Source organism: Pelodiscus sinensis, chromosome 6 (assembly GCF_052426305.1).
Source record: "Pelodiscus sinensis isolate ZL-2025 chromosome 6, ASM5242630v1, whole genome shotgun sequence".
NCBI lineage: Eukaryota > Metazoa > Chordata > Testudines > Trionychidae > Pelodiscus > Pelodiscus sinensis.
Window position 1 is genome coordinate 8,243,269 of NC_143057.1, and position 16,240 is coordinate 8,259,508.

Genomic DNA, 16,240 nt, shown 5'->3' on the forward strand with positions numbered 1-16,240 from the left:
ATTTTTTGCCCTGCTGTCTGTATGCCCCGATTACAGGACTAAATGAAGAGACCTATAAATAGTCTCAATAACACATTGCCCTTCTGTTATGTATACATTTCTATCCAGAATTGGTAGTTTATAAGTCTGGTTTTCTTCTTTGCTTAATCTGTTTCAAGACTCTTTCATTAGTTCTCTCAATTAACTCACAAATCTCCTTGAGGGGTTAATAGATATTTGAATTTATTACTAGTCTTTCACCTACGTTTTGCTTTCTGCAAGAAACTGACATTTTATTAAGCCCTATATATTCAGTGATGAAAAGAAATCGATGCTTCTAGCATGTGGTTTGCAAAAGAATTTAAAGCTCTTTAAGCCTGTTTGTCCATGTGTTTTTCTTCCTTTTATGAAAAATGGTACTCTTGGTTCCACCAAACTCATGATAATTTAACATGTTTTAAACTTCAAAAACATAAGAATATTTTAATGATCTAAAATGTGTTCAACAACTGTTAGTATGATTATATTCAAATGAATCCAAGTCGATATAATGTTATTTTCCAGAACTGTAAAGGAAGTTTCCTACATTATCTATCTGAAGTTTGGAAATCATGGGCAGTGATAAACAACAAGGAGACTGGTATAGAGCTATGGGAATCATTTGATATGCTACCAATATATGATTCAATACTGCCGAATGTAAAGTCATACACCTCTGAGAACAAAGAAGGTAGGCCATGCTTAGAGGATGGGGATCTCTATCCTGGGAAGCAGTGATTCTGAAAAGGACTTAGAGGTTATGGTGGATAATCAGCAGATACCCTAGCCACAAACAGCAAATACAATCTTCAGATGTAAAAAGGGAAATGTAAGTTGGTAGGTTATTTTACCTCTGCCCTTGGCACTGGTGTAACTATTGCTGAAATACTGCACCCTGTCCCAGTGTCCACTATTAGAAAGGATATTAATAAATTGGAGGGGTTTCAGAGAAGAGCCACAAGAATCAAGGCTTGGGAGACAGGATTTCTAGTGGGAAAACTCAAGGAGCTAAGTCGGTTTCGCTTCACAAAGAGCAAGACAAGGAGTGACTTGATCATAGCCTAGTTACACCTACACGGGCAACAGAAATTCAGGAACAGAGGGCTGTTCAATCTAGCAGACCAGACAAAAGCCTATTAAGATCCAATGAGTGGAAGTTGAAGCTGAAACTCAGACTGGACTCATTTTTAACAGAGAGGATAATTCATCATAGGGACAACTTATAAAAGGTGTGGTGGCGGATTCTGCACCACTGATCATTTTAAAATCAAGAGTGGAGGTTTTTTCCAAAAGATACTTTCAATTTCAAATAAAAATTGAGACGAGGAAGCCCTATGGTCTGAGGGTGGGTTTTTTTTTGGGGGGGGGGGTGAGGAGGAATCAGAACGAATGATCAACATCCCATCTGGCCTTATCCCTGAATCTAGCTCAGAGAGCGGTGTCAGCCAGCCTGTGGGAGGTGGTATAGAGATGCTGTCCCAAACACAGCGCTTTTGCAAGCTTCTTTACCTACAACCCAACCAAATCCAAGATACTAGAATTTTACTTCATGACGGGATGGATCACTAGGTTCTGACGCACCTGGCATTGGCCACTGTCAAACAGGCTACTGGGCTAGATGGACCACTGATCAGATCTAGTATGGATGAAAGCCTTTTGATGGGGGGGGGAGGGGAGCAAAGGGGCATCTAAGTGCCCCAGGCCCGGTGATTCTAAAGGAGCTGAGGCTTCTGGCTAGAGTTACCAGATGATTTAAAAAAAAAAAAAAAACCAGACACACTTGATCTCAGATGGGGGATGGGGGGAGCGGGGCTGCCCGGGGGAAGGAACCGGCCGGCGGGAAGCAGGGCTGGCCAGGAGAGGGTTGGGGGGGGGGGGGGGGAGAGAGCGGGGCTGGCTAGGAGGAGTCAGGGGGAGCAGGGCTGGCCCAGGCACATGCAGATCCCAGGGTGCTGCCCATCCCACACATGGTCCCAGCAGGGTGCACGGGCGAGTCGGGCCCCAGGGACTCCATCTCGCCCCGAACTCCCCCTCCCACTGTGTAGTTGCATACTGCCTGGCTGGTAGACAATGCAGTGTAAGCATGTCTACCAGCCAGGCAGTACACAACTACGTACTGATATTCATGATAATAAAACACACTTAATTTTCTTAATTTGTTTCCCGGACAGAAAACTCAAATACCGGACTGGTCGAGTTCAAAACCAGACACCTGGCAACCCTACTTCTGGCTGCCACCACTACTGAGGCAACAGTGGTGTCCAGAGTCATAGAATTTTAGAATCACAGAGCTGGAAGAGACCTCAGAAGGTCATCAAGTCCAGCCCCCTGCTCTAGGCAGAACCAATCCCAACCTTTAAATTGCTGCCGCAGCACGCTGGATAGCCCTAAGCACTGGGGGAGAGGGTCAGCATGGTGTGCTCCGGGAGGTGCTGAGGGATTGCAGCCCTAGCCTCACCCCTTCTGGGAGCATAGAGACCCCTTTCCAGCCTTGCCCAGAGGCCCAGCCTGGCTTTCAGCTCCCTGGTATGGATGTTCATGTCATGTCCTTGGGATACATTTAATGGCCATCTTTTGCTTTTAATAAATCTGACTTGGATTCAGCTACTCCATCCCTATTCAGCATAGCATTAAAACGCCAGCTTTGCTCAACTGGGGCCTAGGAGAGTCCTTCTACAACTGCATTTAATGAGTCACTATCATTTTCAAAGCTTCCCCTCTCTTCCCTGCTCCAATATAAAGTTCAGGATTAATTAATAACAAAAAAAGATTAGGTGCAAGGGACCTAAACAAGGACACTGTGTCAGAAAAGAGAGAGCATAATGAAGACTGAAAAATGCCCTAATGAAAGCAGCTGTTCATTAGAAAAGCAAAAGGAAGCTTTAGCAAGAGAAAAAGAGAAGGCAAAAAAGGGTAATTTTTTTGTGTGAAGTCAAGGAAATTAAAAGCAGTTATCAAATAAAACAGAATTTTCCCCCATAGTACTGCTCCTACATCTGTGTATTAATTCCACTTACTTTGCTGGCTGCTTTACCTCATCCTGACAGGGTAAGATGGATTCAGAGCAGCTGACAAAAAAATGCCTTCCTCCCACCTCATGTCAACTTATCATAGAGTGTCAGCCTCCACTGACGGTAAGTGTCAGGACAAAGGGACACACATTCTGGAAACTTTTGTTTAATATCATTGGAATGAGTAAACTCCAGTCGTACCATGTTAAAATCCAATATTAGTGAGCAGGTATTCCATGTAGATTTGCTCTGCACCCCTTGCAGATTGAGGCACAAGTCTTTCAACATCCTTGGCTTCCCCCCTCCCCTTTTGTTAAGTCATCTGTACATTCAGAAAGATTGCTGACTTCTTCTCTCTCCCCCCGCCCCCCATGTTTTTTTTGCAGTTTTAAGAACTAGGTTGGAATCAGAGCATAGGTTATGTTTCTGAAAAACTATATAATTAAAGAAAGGCTATTTCTCAGAAAGCTGCATCATAGCTATATGGTTTGCAGTGTTAGAGATGTGTTGGTCCCAGAATATTGGAAGGAAAGCAGATAAGCTATACTTTTTATTGGACTAACATCCATTGCTGAAAGAGATAAGCTCTCAAACATACTTCATTTTCAGAATCCGAGCCACCTGCTATTCAATGAGAATAATAAATAGCCAATATGAACCAATCACTAATCATTAGTCACATGGTATTTTTCTTTTTTCATTGGGTGAAATAATGTAAGAATGTAGTTAAACTATATATGCAAGACAACATGTTCACCACCAGCCAATAATAAACCCAGTAATTGATTTTAAATTGATTGCTGCATCTATAACACACAGTCTTTTACCAACATGTATAGTGATGATTAGATTAATAAAGAATACCACCAGTTGCATTAATTGTATATCCTTTTAGAATATCAATTTTGCATTTTAATTCTTAAGAAGTTTTACTGATCTTACGGTTTTAATAAACATGATACTGTAACCATATGGGTATAGTGTATTGTCCCATCTAGTAGCACTGAGACCACATACAGAGAGAATAATGAATCTGCTCTATGCCCTTAGCTACAAGCTTGCTGGCTTTTAGCTCATGCATAAAGGCTCATGCACTAAGCTTCAGAGGTTCCAGATTTTACCTTGGATTGACATTGCCCCCTAGTGTAGACCTGGCCTGGATTTCAAACAATTTCTGCTTTGAGTGTGCAAATCCCTCTGAAAACCAATGGGAGCTGTGCTCTTAATATTCTTGGGAGTTTGTGGATATCCCGCCCGCATAATCACTGAAGAGTTAAAAAAAAAAAGACCACTACATTTCTCTCATGTAAAATGCTTTGAGAGCTGTGAATGAAGAGCCCTATATAACAGCTAAGTAACTTCATTACAGTTGTTGTTTATTGTTATGTTTTCTGCTGTATCTGCTGAAATTTGGCTCCTGTAATGAGATGCCCATATGGTAAAACAGATGTGCTGAGTCTATGGACACCAAGCGCTCAGGAATAAAAAAGTCCCCCTGGAAAGATTATTCCCAGAGTAAGAACAAGGAGCACCATGCTTCTGCTTCCCATATGAGGTTATTAATCCACAGACGGATGACAGCAGAGTGTTAAAACTGAACCTGACATTTGATGGAGCCCTAACTAATGGGTGGAGATGTACATCTTTAAATAAATTCAGGGTAGTCCTATTTTTTAATCCGTAATCCTGTGTTCTCCCATTGACAAGGCGTAGGATATAAAGAATCTCACCTTGGTCCAACAACCAGGAATAGCCATAGCTAGAACATACCGGAGTTGTAAAACAGCCAATCACAGCTCACTATAGGAGAAAATTGTCTAGCCATGTTAGCAAACCTGCTCCAATGTATGTTAAACTGTTACAAAGCAAATACCCAGAAGTGTTGACTTAGTCTCCTCTGCTCTATCTTTTCTTCTTGAACCAGTGTAATGCCAACAGGTCCCATAGGTTTTCAGAGGGATTTGTGCTCCTCAACTAAGTAGAAACTCTTTGAAATTCAAGCCAAGACTAACACTGGGGGGCAGTGTTGAAATAAGGCATGCAACTCCAGCTACATGAATAGCGTAGTTGGAGTCAAGGTATCTTAATTCGACTTACTATGGTGCCCCCTACCGTGTGTGTGTGTGGGGGGGGTTGATGGGAGAGTCTTTCATCAACTCTTACTCTTCTCACTACAGTGGAGAATGGGAGTCGATGGGAGTTTGGTCAGGAGTTGATTTAGAGGGCCTTTACTAGACCCACTAAATTGACCCTTGGGAAATCGATTCCTGCAGCAAGAAGCGTAAAGAAGGCTTTAGTTGATCCTGATTTGCACTGTCAATCGGTGAGACATCTGTAGGCCGTTTACAGTGGGAGAGGTTGTCTACAAATGAGACCAACACAAAAATCTCAAGTACATTTTTGAATTAAAAAAAATTCTACCTCCATCTGATTGGTCCAAGGGTTTTATTTGGCTAATGATAAAGAGACAGACACACACTGTGGAATTCAAATCTGGACCCAGCATCAGATTAGTCACCCCCATAAACTATTGTGTGCTCTCCAACTGCAGCACTGAATAGGGTTTTATATTATGGTCCATTCTATGGGAGAAATCCTGTCCCAGTGAAGCTGATGGACATTCTGAATTTGGCTTGAAGAATGGATGCAATCTTGCATTTCAGATATTTGACACACGACCAGGAAATACAGAAAGTTATTGTTGGATTGGTATTAAAGTGTCATAGAATTTCCCTTCCTTTTCTGTAGAACGCAGAAAGGAGGCTGAGTGATCGAACTTTGCTTGACATCCCTAGTTAAAACATTAATGGCAAGCAATTTAAAAATTTAATCATGATTAATCGCGTAATTAATCACGTGCGCCTCCCCTTTGAAACGCTGTGATGGCATTTCAATGGGGCAGCACTGCATGGAGCCCAGGATCAGCTGGAGTCCCTGACTGACCCCGAACTCCATGCATCATTGGCACTTGGAAGTGCTTGTCTGGCATTTCCAAGGGGCAGCACAAGTGGAGCCAGGGATCTGCTGTTGCAAAGCCCCTTTGAAGTGCCGCTCAGGCGCTTCAAAGGGGCTTTGCAACAGCAGATCCGGGGATCAGCTGGAGTCCCCAGCTGATCCCAAGCTCTGCTTGTGCTGCCCCTTTGAAGCGCCAGAGCAGCACTTCAAAGGGGCAGCACAGCATTAAGGCCTGCGATTAACACATGAAAAAAAATTAATGCATTAATCCTGTCCTGCGTTAATTGCGGGCATTATCGCAGGTCAATTGAAAGATGTGGGTTAAAACTAGAGCTGCCAACCCTCAAAAATAAAAGTTTGGATAAAAATTTTAAATCAGATTCTTCAGGAAATATTTCTGAAAACTGACCCACAGAGCTATGGCATTTTTGTGTTTTATAACAGAGATGAGTAAATCAGACAAGATCAGTACAGAGGTCAAACCATCTCATTTTCAAAGTAACCATGCCTGCGTTCCTCCCTCTTGTGTCTCTCAATGGTACCCTCTAGGTTTCAGGCTGCCAGCTGCCACCTCTCTTAGGAGGAGATCTGCATCTTTCCCTCCTGACTAGGAGTTTTAAAGTTGCATAAACTCCTTAAAGCTGATCTACCAAAAGGCCATCCCTCACATGGGCTTTGCTTTCTCCCTAAGGGCTATAAATATAAATATGCAGACCATGAAAATGCTTCGACAAGATACCTCATGTAGCCTATCAATTTTAATTTTACGATCTACTAGGTCTATTTTGGCACATGTATTTAGTTAGAAATATGAAGTAGGAGACTGTTTAAAAGTTAAGTTGATTAACAAGTCATTAATGCTTCCAAGGGAAAGGGAGCCACTAATGGCTCTCATTAGCACACTTAAAATTATAAACATCCTTGTGTGTCCTGTAAGTCCAAACATGATTGGACTAGTAAGACATGTAACCATGCCATCTGGTACTGGGATTCCATTTTGACCCTGGTATATTTTTCAGGAAAAGGAGGAAATGTAATACAAAAGATTTTCACCCTGGGGGAGAGTGTATTTAAGCAATGGGGCTTTATCAGCCTTTTGGCTGCAGCTGGCCTGCGGAACAGCGTGGCACAGGAGAATGCAAAGAGATCTGGAGACACAAGTCAGAGTAAATGAGTTTCTCTGATGTGAAGATGAGGCTTGAACTAAGAAGAACTCTTTAGGGTAAGAATGTGTGTGCAATAAATTTTTAGTGAATTAGAACTAGCTGTGCATTTTTTCCTCCTTGTAATTTGGTAATTTCCTTTTCATCTATTTTCACTTGCAATCACTTAAATCCTACTGTGTGTGTACTTACTAAAAACACTCTTCTTTACTAACAGGCCCAGTGTAAATGTTACCTGAGTTTACACAGAAAAAGACAGATTTATTTGGGGCTTTGATCCCTTGAAGGGGCTGGGGTTTTGGGTGCTGTGCCCAGGAACTGCATCCTCCCAGAGCTAAAGTAGTTCAATGTCTGCATTGCTCTTCCACTCTGTGCCTTGTCTGGGGGAGGATCTGGCCCAACAGGACTGCATGATGGTGGAGCCCCCGAGAAGGTGTGGACATCAGTGGAATGATCTGAACACCAGGGAACAATCCCAAAGGGACTTCTGTGACCACATTCCGACACACACAGAAACTGGACAGGGTTGCACTATTTTTGGCAGCTTATTTACAGACCAGAATCTTAACTGGTAAAAATTGCCATAGCCTTTGATTTCAATGGAAATACATTAGTTTATATGAGATAAGGAGCTGAGCCACAGGCTTCAATGCAAAACTAATCAAAGTCTGGTTTCAATCATGTTATATACACCTAATAGTCATACCGGGTCAGAACAATTATACACCTAGCCCTGTGTCCTGCCTTCTGCCACGGGCCAATGCCTGATGCTTTGGAGGGAATGAATGGAACAGAGACATTATCTAGTGATCTATACATTGTCGTTCAGTGCCAGCCTTTGGCAGTAAGAGGATTAGGGACACCCAGAGCATGGGGTTGCATCCTGATCATCTTGTCTGATAGCTTTGATGGACCTACCCTTCCTGTGAGCTTGCCTAATTCTCTTTTTGAACCCACCTATACTTTTGTCCTTAATAGTATCCCCTGGCAATGAGTTCCACAAGTTAACTATGCAATGTGTAAAGATGGGCTAAATTCTCATGGCTCTTTGAGGGGTTAGTGTTCACAATACTCTGCCCCAAAACTAATACAAACACAGGAGAGTCAGCAAGAATCTAGCCAAAGTTCAATCCGGAGAAGTAGATTTTCTGCTGGTGGATGCATCCACAGACATTGAATAAGCTCAAGGAAAATTTGCCTCATAGGCAATCCAGGATAATGGCCACACTCAGCTATGTGCTTACTAGAGTTAGAAAACAGACGAGAGTACTAGAGATCCATACGGATCAAAGGGTCTCCAACTCTCACTGATCCCTTCTGCTTTCATGCAGTGTTTCAGGTATCCTGTTCCCTTTCTGTCTGCCCATCCATACACAGAGACAGATTTCACCCCATCGTGGCTTCTTTTTCATATTGATTTTCACCTCAAAATTATACACAAATAGACCAACACTGAAGTTATTGTGAAATCTCACCCACTCTCAACCAACCTCCCCGTATAATCCTGAGGCAAGTAAGGGTTATTCTCCACTGTCTTCCCTCTGATGGAGTCATTTTCATTTGTGCAAATGTGTCCCTCATTTGGATTGAGTAGCATTTCATGCCCACTTTTCACAGGCGAAAATGAGTAGAGGAGCACAGTAGTGGTGAAACAGATACTCTAGATGAAATCCTGGAATCAATGGCAAAACGTCCATTGACCTCCACAGAGTCAGGAGTTCACCCTATATGATTTAATCAGGACTGTCTGCTGCCTTCCTTGCTGTACAGCTCCTCCAAGGTCACGTTTGTTGAGCTATGTGAGCTAAAGGCAATGTTTCCTCATTCCAAATGCACCAGGGACAGCAAGTTTTCCCTCAGACAGCCTGTTGCTTTGCTAGAATACACTACTGGAGAAAAAACTAACAAAATTCTACAGTTCAGTCACTTAAATGAAACCTCTCTGCAGAAACTACAGCCAAGGCAGAAACCTCCTAGAAGAGGATGAAGCATTCCTACCTCACTGGAAATAGCTTCTCCCGGGATCATCTAGGAAACATGTCAATTTGCCGATGTGCTTCCTATTTAATAATTCATTGTTTTCCCCAAAGGCACTATTTTTCACACCTCTGGAATCTTTTAAAACATTATTCTCCCTGATTTTAACGTCTGCTTGGGAGACTGAACAAAGCTCGTTATCTATAATGAGAAACATTGCCTTGCTTACGGCTAAGAGGCTCATTTTGCGGAAATGGAGAGATGACAAATGGCAAAACCTTTGCTAAATGGATAAATGCGCTGGCCCCTAAAGTCTTCTCTAAACATACATCATATAAAGTGTTGCCTATAAAAATGAGATCCAGCACTCTGCAATCTACCCTGATAAGATATACACTCTTTATCTGCGAGACTTGCCATAATGTCCCCTCAGAATTGTGCAGATGGTTTGCTTTCCAGATTTCTCTCTCTCAAAGGAATTTTCATTTGCTTTCCTACACTTCCTCTCCCCACCCCCCAAAACACACACACAGGGATCCAATGAGAGTTTCATCTAGAGCATATGTATAATGATGAAATGTTGGAAATCAAAAGTATTCAAATACATAAGGCTGTTAAGCTATTTTCCCCTCGTGCTGCTGGTTTCATTTCCAGATATCTGCCTTTACTTCTCTAGCACTGCCTTTGGCAGATGCAGTGGAATGATAAGCAAAAGGGATCTTATCTTGGCAGTCCGGAGATGTAGTCCCAGCCTCTGTTTTACCTCACAGATGACCTTCTCCAGCCTGACACGGTGATTTGACTCTAAATGTCTCTTTCAGAAAAAGCAAAAATTCACACCAAACAAACATGGTTCAGTTTTCTGAATTTGAAGGTCGACCCCATTTTCCTCCTTTTGTACATAGGAAACGACACGCCCAGCTAGGGTTGCCAGGTCTCTGCTTTTGAACCAGACAGTCCGGTATTTGAGCTTTCTGTCTGGGAAACAAATTGAGAAAATACCGGACATATAAATGTCTCGTATTTTCTAATTAAGTAAGTTTTATTGTTATCATGAGTATCAGTATGTAGTTGCGTACTGCCTGGCTGGTAGACTCACTTACACTGTATGAGCATGTCTATCAGCCAGGCAGTACGCAACTATGCAGTAGAGGGGGCACGGGGCTGGGGAGGGATGGAATCCGGGAGGGATGGACTCACCCTTGCGCTCCACTGGGACCATGCGAGGGATGGGCAGCGCCCTGGGATCTGAGTGCTCCCGGGCCAGCCCCACTTCCTGCCGGCCAGTTCCCCCAAGGCCAGCCCTGCTCCTCCTGCCCCTCCCGCCCAGCCTTGCTTCCCACCGGCCAGTTCCCCGCCCCCAATCTCCCCTTGCCAGCCCCACTCCCCTCGACCTCCTCCCAGCCAGCCCTACTTCCTGCCAGCCGGTTCCTTCCCCCGCTCCTCCTAACCTCCTCCCGGCCATCCCTGCTCCCCTCAATCCCCTCCTGGTCAAGCCTGCTTCCCGCTGGCCGGTTCCTTCTCCGCCCCCCCGACCTCCTCCTGTCAAGCCCCACCCCCCTCCCAGCCAGTCCCCAACCCCATCTGAGATTTAGTATGTCCGGTACTTTTTTGAAGTCATCTGATAACCTCACGCCCAGCCTCCGTAAGGATACGTCTACACTGCAAGTTAAAATCCCAGCAAGCCACATGTAAGTTACACTCCCTTTACCAATTCCTTGAATCATCCCTTTCCCTTCTACCAATTATACTGTCTGCAGAAATGGTTATAAATAAAGTGAGTGTGAGTATGAGAGAGAGAGAGTCTTTCCCCTGCAGGTTATACACGTGTGTGAAAGAGAAAAACAAACATAAATGAGAACACAAAAGAATTTAAGGGGATTTCTAATCAGCTGACGTATTTTTTCTTCCTCTTTGTAAAACTGTTCAGAAAGGTTGCTTGCAGGATAGTTTGTTTTCTTTTTCCTCCCAGAAGAAGTTTTTACCCCCCCCCCCCCCACACACACACACACACAAACCCATGTTTTAAATGAGAACGTTCCACAAAAGAGAATTAATTCAGCAGGAGATTCTGTCTTTAATGGTCTGAATGTCTTTAAAATAATACACTATTTTAGAATTGCATGAAGAATAGTGTTTATGTAAAACCATTTCATATTTATTTACAGGCTTAAAATGCAATTTTGCTTCTACCAAGTACTTAAACTTGATAGGACCACAACCATTTCAAAATAAGCAAGAAATGACAAAGATCCGAGTCAGATCAAAGGTGTGAAATTACTTATTTTTAATCTTATCCTGATTTGCTGACTCTCTTGCAAGCAGGCTAGAAAATTAATATTTATCATTTCTACTGTATTGCTAATTTGGAGATATATTTCAGAACTAAGTTGACCCTTAAAAGCTAACAACAAACATCAGCAAGGGGTACCGCTCTCAGAGGCTACAAGTTTCACAAGTGTTTAAATGACGTTGGCATGCAAGGCCCAAATTCATGATTTCAATGGGCGTTAGGTGACTAGATATCTTTTGACACCTAAGTGATTTAGGCCCAGAGCATCAACCTCCCACTCCATTATATCACTATTGAAAGAGTAGAATATATTAAAAGCCATCAGGCCTCCAAATATTTGTTTTAATATCATTTACGATCAGAACTGTCATCCTGGGCCTGATGTACTTAATGATTTTCTGACATCCTGTCCAGAGGATTGTAGGAAACAATGCCATTTCCACTGAGGAGTTGGCAAACACTTATGCACATGCTTAACTTTACTCAGGTGAGAAATTATACTGATGTCAAATTTGCCACACTTTTCTGTTGGGAAGACAGAACCTTCCAAACAGCTACTGAAGATTTCATCACTTGTTCACCTGGATGCTGTAATTGTGTCTCCTCTTGTATTGATCTAAATGACTAAACCTTTTGTGAATATTCATAGAATCCTGGGCCTGGAAGAGACCTCAGGAGGTCAGAGTCCAACCTCTTGCCCAAAGCAGGACTAATCCCAACTAAATCATCCCAGCCAACTCTTTGACAAGCCGGGACTCAAAAACCTCTAGGGATGGAGATTCCAGCACCTCCCTAGGGAACCCATCCCAGTGCTTCCCCACCCTCCTAAGGAAACAGTTTTCCCTAATATCCAATCTAGACCTCCCCCTCTGCAACTTGAGACCGTTGCTCCTCGTTCTGCCATCCATCACTACTGAGAACAGCCTCTCTTTGGAACCTCCCTTCAGGTAGTTGAAGGCTGCTATCAAATCCCCCCTCGCTTCTCTTTTGTAGACTAAATAAGACCAAATCCATCAGCCTCTCCTCCTAAAGCACGTGTTCCAGCTCCAAAATATTCCACAGGTTGTTTACGTGCTATTTAAAAATGGCTACTTTGTCATTTCTATCCCTTTTAAATAGGACTACTAACACCTAGTAAGTATCAGTAAAAGGAAAACAGTCAGAAATTGTTACAGATACTTAGCAGAACTGCCTATGGTGAGCCAGGAAGCAACTTTAGGGATAAAGCCATTTAGCTATGCTAGTAACATTCTTTGTTCAAAACTTTAAAAACAGATAGTCCTGCAGCACCTTTGAGAACAACAAAAAACGTAGATGGGGTCTTGAGCTTTCGTGGGCACAACCTACTTCTTCAGATGAATGGACTTTAAGAGGTCCAGTTTTTAAATAAATAACAGAGAAAGAATAGAGGAAGGTGAGGGAGAATAGGAGGAAAAAAGAGAAAAAAGGGGAAAAATTATCAGAGTGTCCATACTAAATGAAGCGGATATGATTACATAGTAGCCTTTGTTTGTTTTTTCATGTCATTAGCGGGCCATCCAGCCAACGTCTGTGTTTAGACTTCTGTTGGACAAATCAAACTTGTAAATAAAATTAAGTTCTGTAGCTTCCCTGTTGAGCTGGCTTTTGAAATTCATTTGAAATAATGCAGTGACTTTGAGATTCACCCTCTCTGTGCTATTTATTTGAAAACTGGACCCATTAAACTCCATTCAGCCGAAGAAATAGGTTGTACCCATCATAGCATCATCTACGTTTTTTGTTAGTTTCTAAGATGCAGCAAGACTCTTTGCTGGATTTTTTAACGTTTTTCCAGTTATAGACTAACATGGCTACCCCTCTGAAACGTGTTAATTCTTTGTTCACTATGACACGCGAACTCCTCGTGCTGTGCTTCTGTACCCCCATCACGTGGTATTTTCCAATGACAAGCTTTATGTTTCTTAAATAATTGGTGCAATCTGGTGTATTTCGAAGATTAAAATAAAAACAAAACAAGTGAATTAAACAAAATAAAAATAGAATTAAAATTAAAAAATGGCTGTCCAGAAGTCACAAGTGCAAGTCATCTCTTTGATAGAAGTGATTTAACTGCATCTAAACAGCGGAGTAGTAACTTCATCAGAACCAAGGACATTACTCCAACCCTCCCTTTAGAATTCTAACAAGGGTCTTTTGAGAGGCGCTTTTATTTTATCACGTTGTTACATTTTTACTACATGGTAGCTGATAAGTACAATTGCTTATCACAATTTTCATATTCCTTTTTCTTGTCAGTTAAAAATGTTTTATTTTCTGTCTCTTCTAACACTGGGCACCTTCTTCTTATTAGAACACTGATGAAAAAGAAAAATCAGTCCACAAAAGTAGTTCTTTAATGAGCAATGGGAGGCTGGCTTCAAAGTGATAAACCTCAGGGATGGAAATAATTCCTTAATCTTTCAAAAAGACTTATAAATGTGGGTCATACCCTTGAATAAACTTTTTGGAACCAAACCTTTAGAGAAAATCAGAATTTAATCTCCAAGTTACAGGGCTTTACATAAGTGATTCACATTTCAAAGGAATCCACATACATACCAATTTAGGCAACTCACTTTTTTTTTTTTAAAAGCAAACTTACTCCACATTACTAACTTGACACATGCTTTGTTAATTGTTTACCAGTGTGCTGATTGCAAGGAGAGGCCATCTTAAGTTGAAAGTCGACAGTCATTTTAGGAAGTGAAAAAAAAAAAGTATGTTCTGGTTTTGGATATATTTGTAAAAAAAAAAAAAATCATCTCACATGGGAAATACAAATTGTCTATGCCATGGCAACTCCTGTAAGTTTATGTATGCTAATATCATAGCCCCAGACAGATATCACAAATTGCAGTATTTATTCAGTTTCAAATATCCATTACATAAAAGAGTATCCATCCCAAACTCTCAGAGCCTTGACAAACTTTAAAATTGCTAAGGCCGTCAGCCAGATTCCCAGGGCTTGTTTGCATTTTGCAGTGGATTGATGCTGCAGCAATCGCTCCACTGGTAGTCTATTTATCATGTCTGCTTAGACACGATAAATCTATCTCCAAGCACTGTCCCGTCAACTCTGGTACTCCACCAGGATGAGAAGAGAAGCCAGAGTTGATGGGAGAGCAGCTCCTGCTGACCTTTATAAGAATGGCTATACTGGGTCAGACCAAAGGTCCCTCTAGCCCAGTATCCTGTCTGCCAATAGTCGCCAATACCAGATGCCCCAAAGGGAAGGATAACAAGAGATAATCCTCACTCAATCCCTCTCCTGTCACCCACCTCCAGAGAAACAGAGGCTAGGGACACCATTCCTACCCATCCTGGCTAATAGACATTGATGGACTTTTTTTTTTTTAATCATCTCTGTGGGTATGTCTACACTACAGTGCTATTTTGAATTAAATTAATTTGAAATAGTTAATTCGAATTAAGCTAATTCGAAATAACGCATCTATACACAAAAACTATTTCGAAATAGCATTTTGCTGTTTCGAAATAGCATGTCCACACTGAGTGGACCCTGAACCGAAGTTAAGGCTGGCCAGAAGCAGTGCCGGCAGGGCATCAGGTTAGGACTTAGTGTGTGGGGCTGCTGCCTGAGGCTAATTGAGCTCTGTGCTTAAAGGACCCCTACCCCCACCCCGGACAGTTCTCAGGGTTCCCCACTTGTTTGTCTACCTCGATGAGGGACAGCAAAGCAGTCCTGTCTTGGAGTGCCCTGAGTGCACAGCACTCTGCCACATGGACATGCCAGTGTGTCTCGTGGGGTCGTTGCCATCAGGCCAGCTGTACTTGCTTCAGGCTGCCATTCGGGGGGAGGGTTTATCGGGGGGGGGGGTTGTCAGGATCCAGGAGACCCCGCAGGAGAGCATCCACCCCGAGGAGCCCTCAGAGCCTCCCCGGTCCTCCCCACCGGGTGCTCATGCCCCATTCCTCCCTCACGTCCTTCCACTTATCCCTCCCTAGCCCCCCTTCCTGATGTCACATAAAAGACATGTATGTTCAAAAATAGAAACTGGGTTTATTGAACAAAACGGGGGAGGATGAACCTCGGGGAGACTGGGAAGAGAGAGGGTGGAAGAGGGGAGGGAGAAACCTGGGAGGAGAGAGAGCTGGTAGGGGAAGAAGGGGGAGGGGAAGCTCAGGGCTCAAGGTCTCGCCAGACCAAATTGACTTTCATGCTATCCTGCTCCTGGGTTCACATGTGGCCTTTGGTGGCCAGGCTGGCAGCTATCCTGCCATAGACGGCCGCGTTCCTCCATCTAGTGCGGAGATAATGGACGTTGGGGACATCCCCCAAACCTGAGTAAGATCCATGATCCCCACCCTGGACCAGGAAGGTGCCCGCCTTCTCCAGCCCCTGTCAGGCTCCTGGGAGCTGACAGACTGCTCCTGGGGAGCGGTGGAGGGCTGGCTGCCAGTGGCTTGCTGACTCCTGTGTTGGGGCCACTGGGTCATGGGCCCCGATGGCCACTGCTGGCTCTGGGTTGGCAGGCTTAGAGCTGACGCAGGCACTGTGGCCAGAGTCTACCCCTTTAATGGCTCTGGGGTTGGGGGAGAGGAGAGTAAGTTTTCCTGGCTTCCAGAGTAGTCACCTCCATCCCTGGGAAGGCCTGGAGGCCCTCTATTTTGAATTAAATGTCTATACAACACTTAATTCGAAATAGCTATTTCGAAATTGGTGTTACTCCTCGTAGAATGAGGTTTACCAAATTCAAATTAAGGGCTCCGCTATTTCAAATTAAATTCAAAATAGCGGTTTGCATATATAGACGCTATTAAAGCTAATTCGAAATAACAGC

General features: G+C 43.1%; 2 long non-coding RNA genes across 2 annotated transcripts in view; one reads left to right on the plus strand and one right to left on the minus strand.

The window, feature by feature from the left end:
• LOC142829795 (uncharacterized) overlaps nucleotides 1-1,193 on the plus strand; it is a 133,519-nt gene extending 132,326 nt beyond the window's left edge. The window contains exon 4 of the long non-coding RNA XR_016349837.1: nucleotides 544-1,193. This is a non-coding gene — a long non-coding RNA (uncharacterized LOC142829795). The remainder of the gene's footprint in view (nucleotides 1-543) is intronic.
• LOC142829796 (uncharacterized) overlaps nucleotides 1-16,240 on the minus strand; it is a 293,243-nt gene that overhangs the window by 38,524 nt on the left and 238,479 nt on the right. The window lies entirely within an intron of this gene.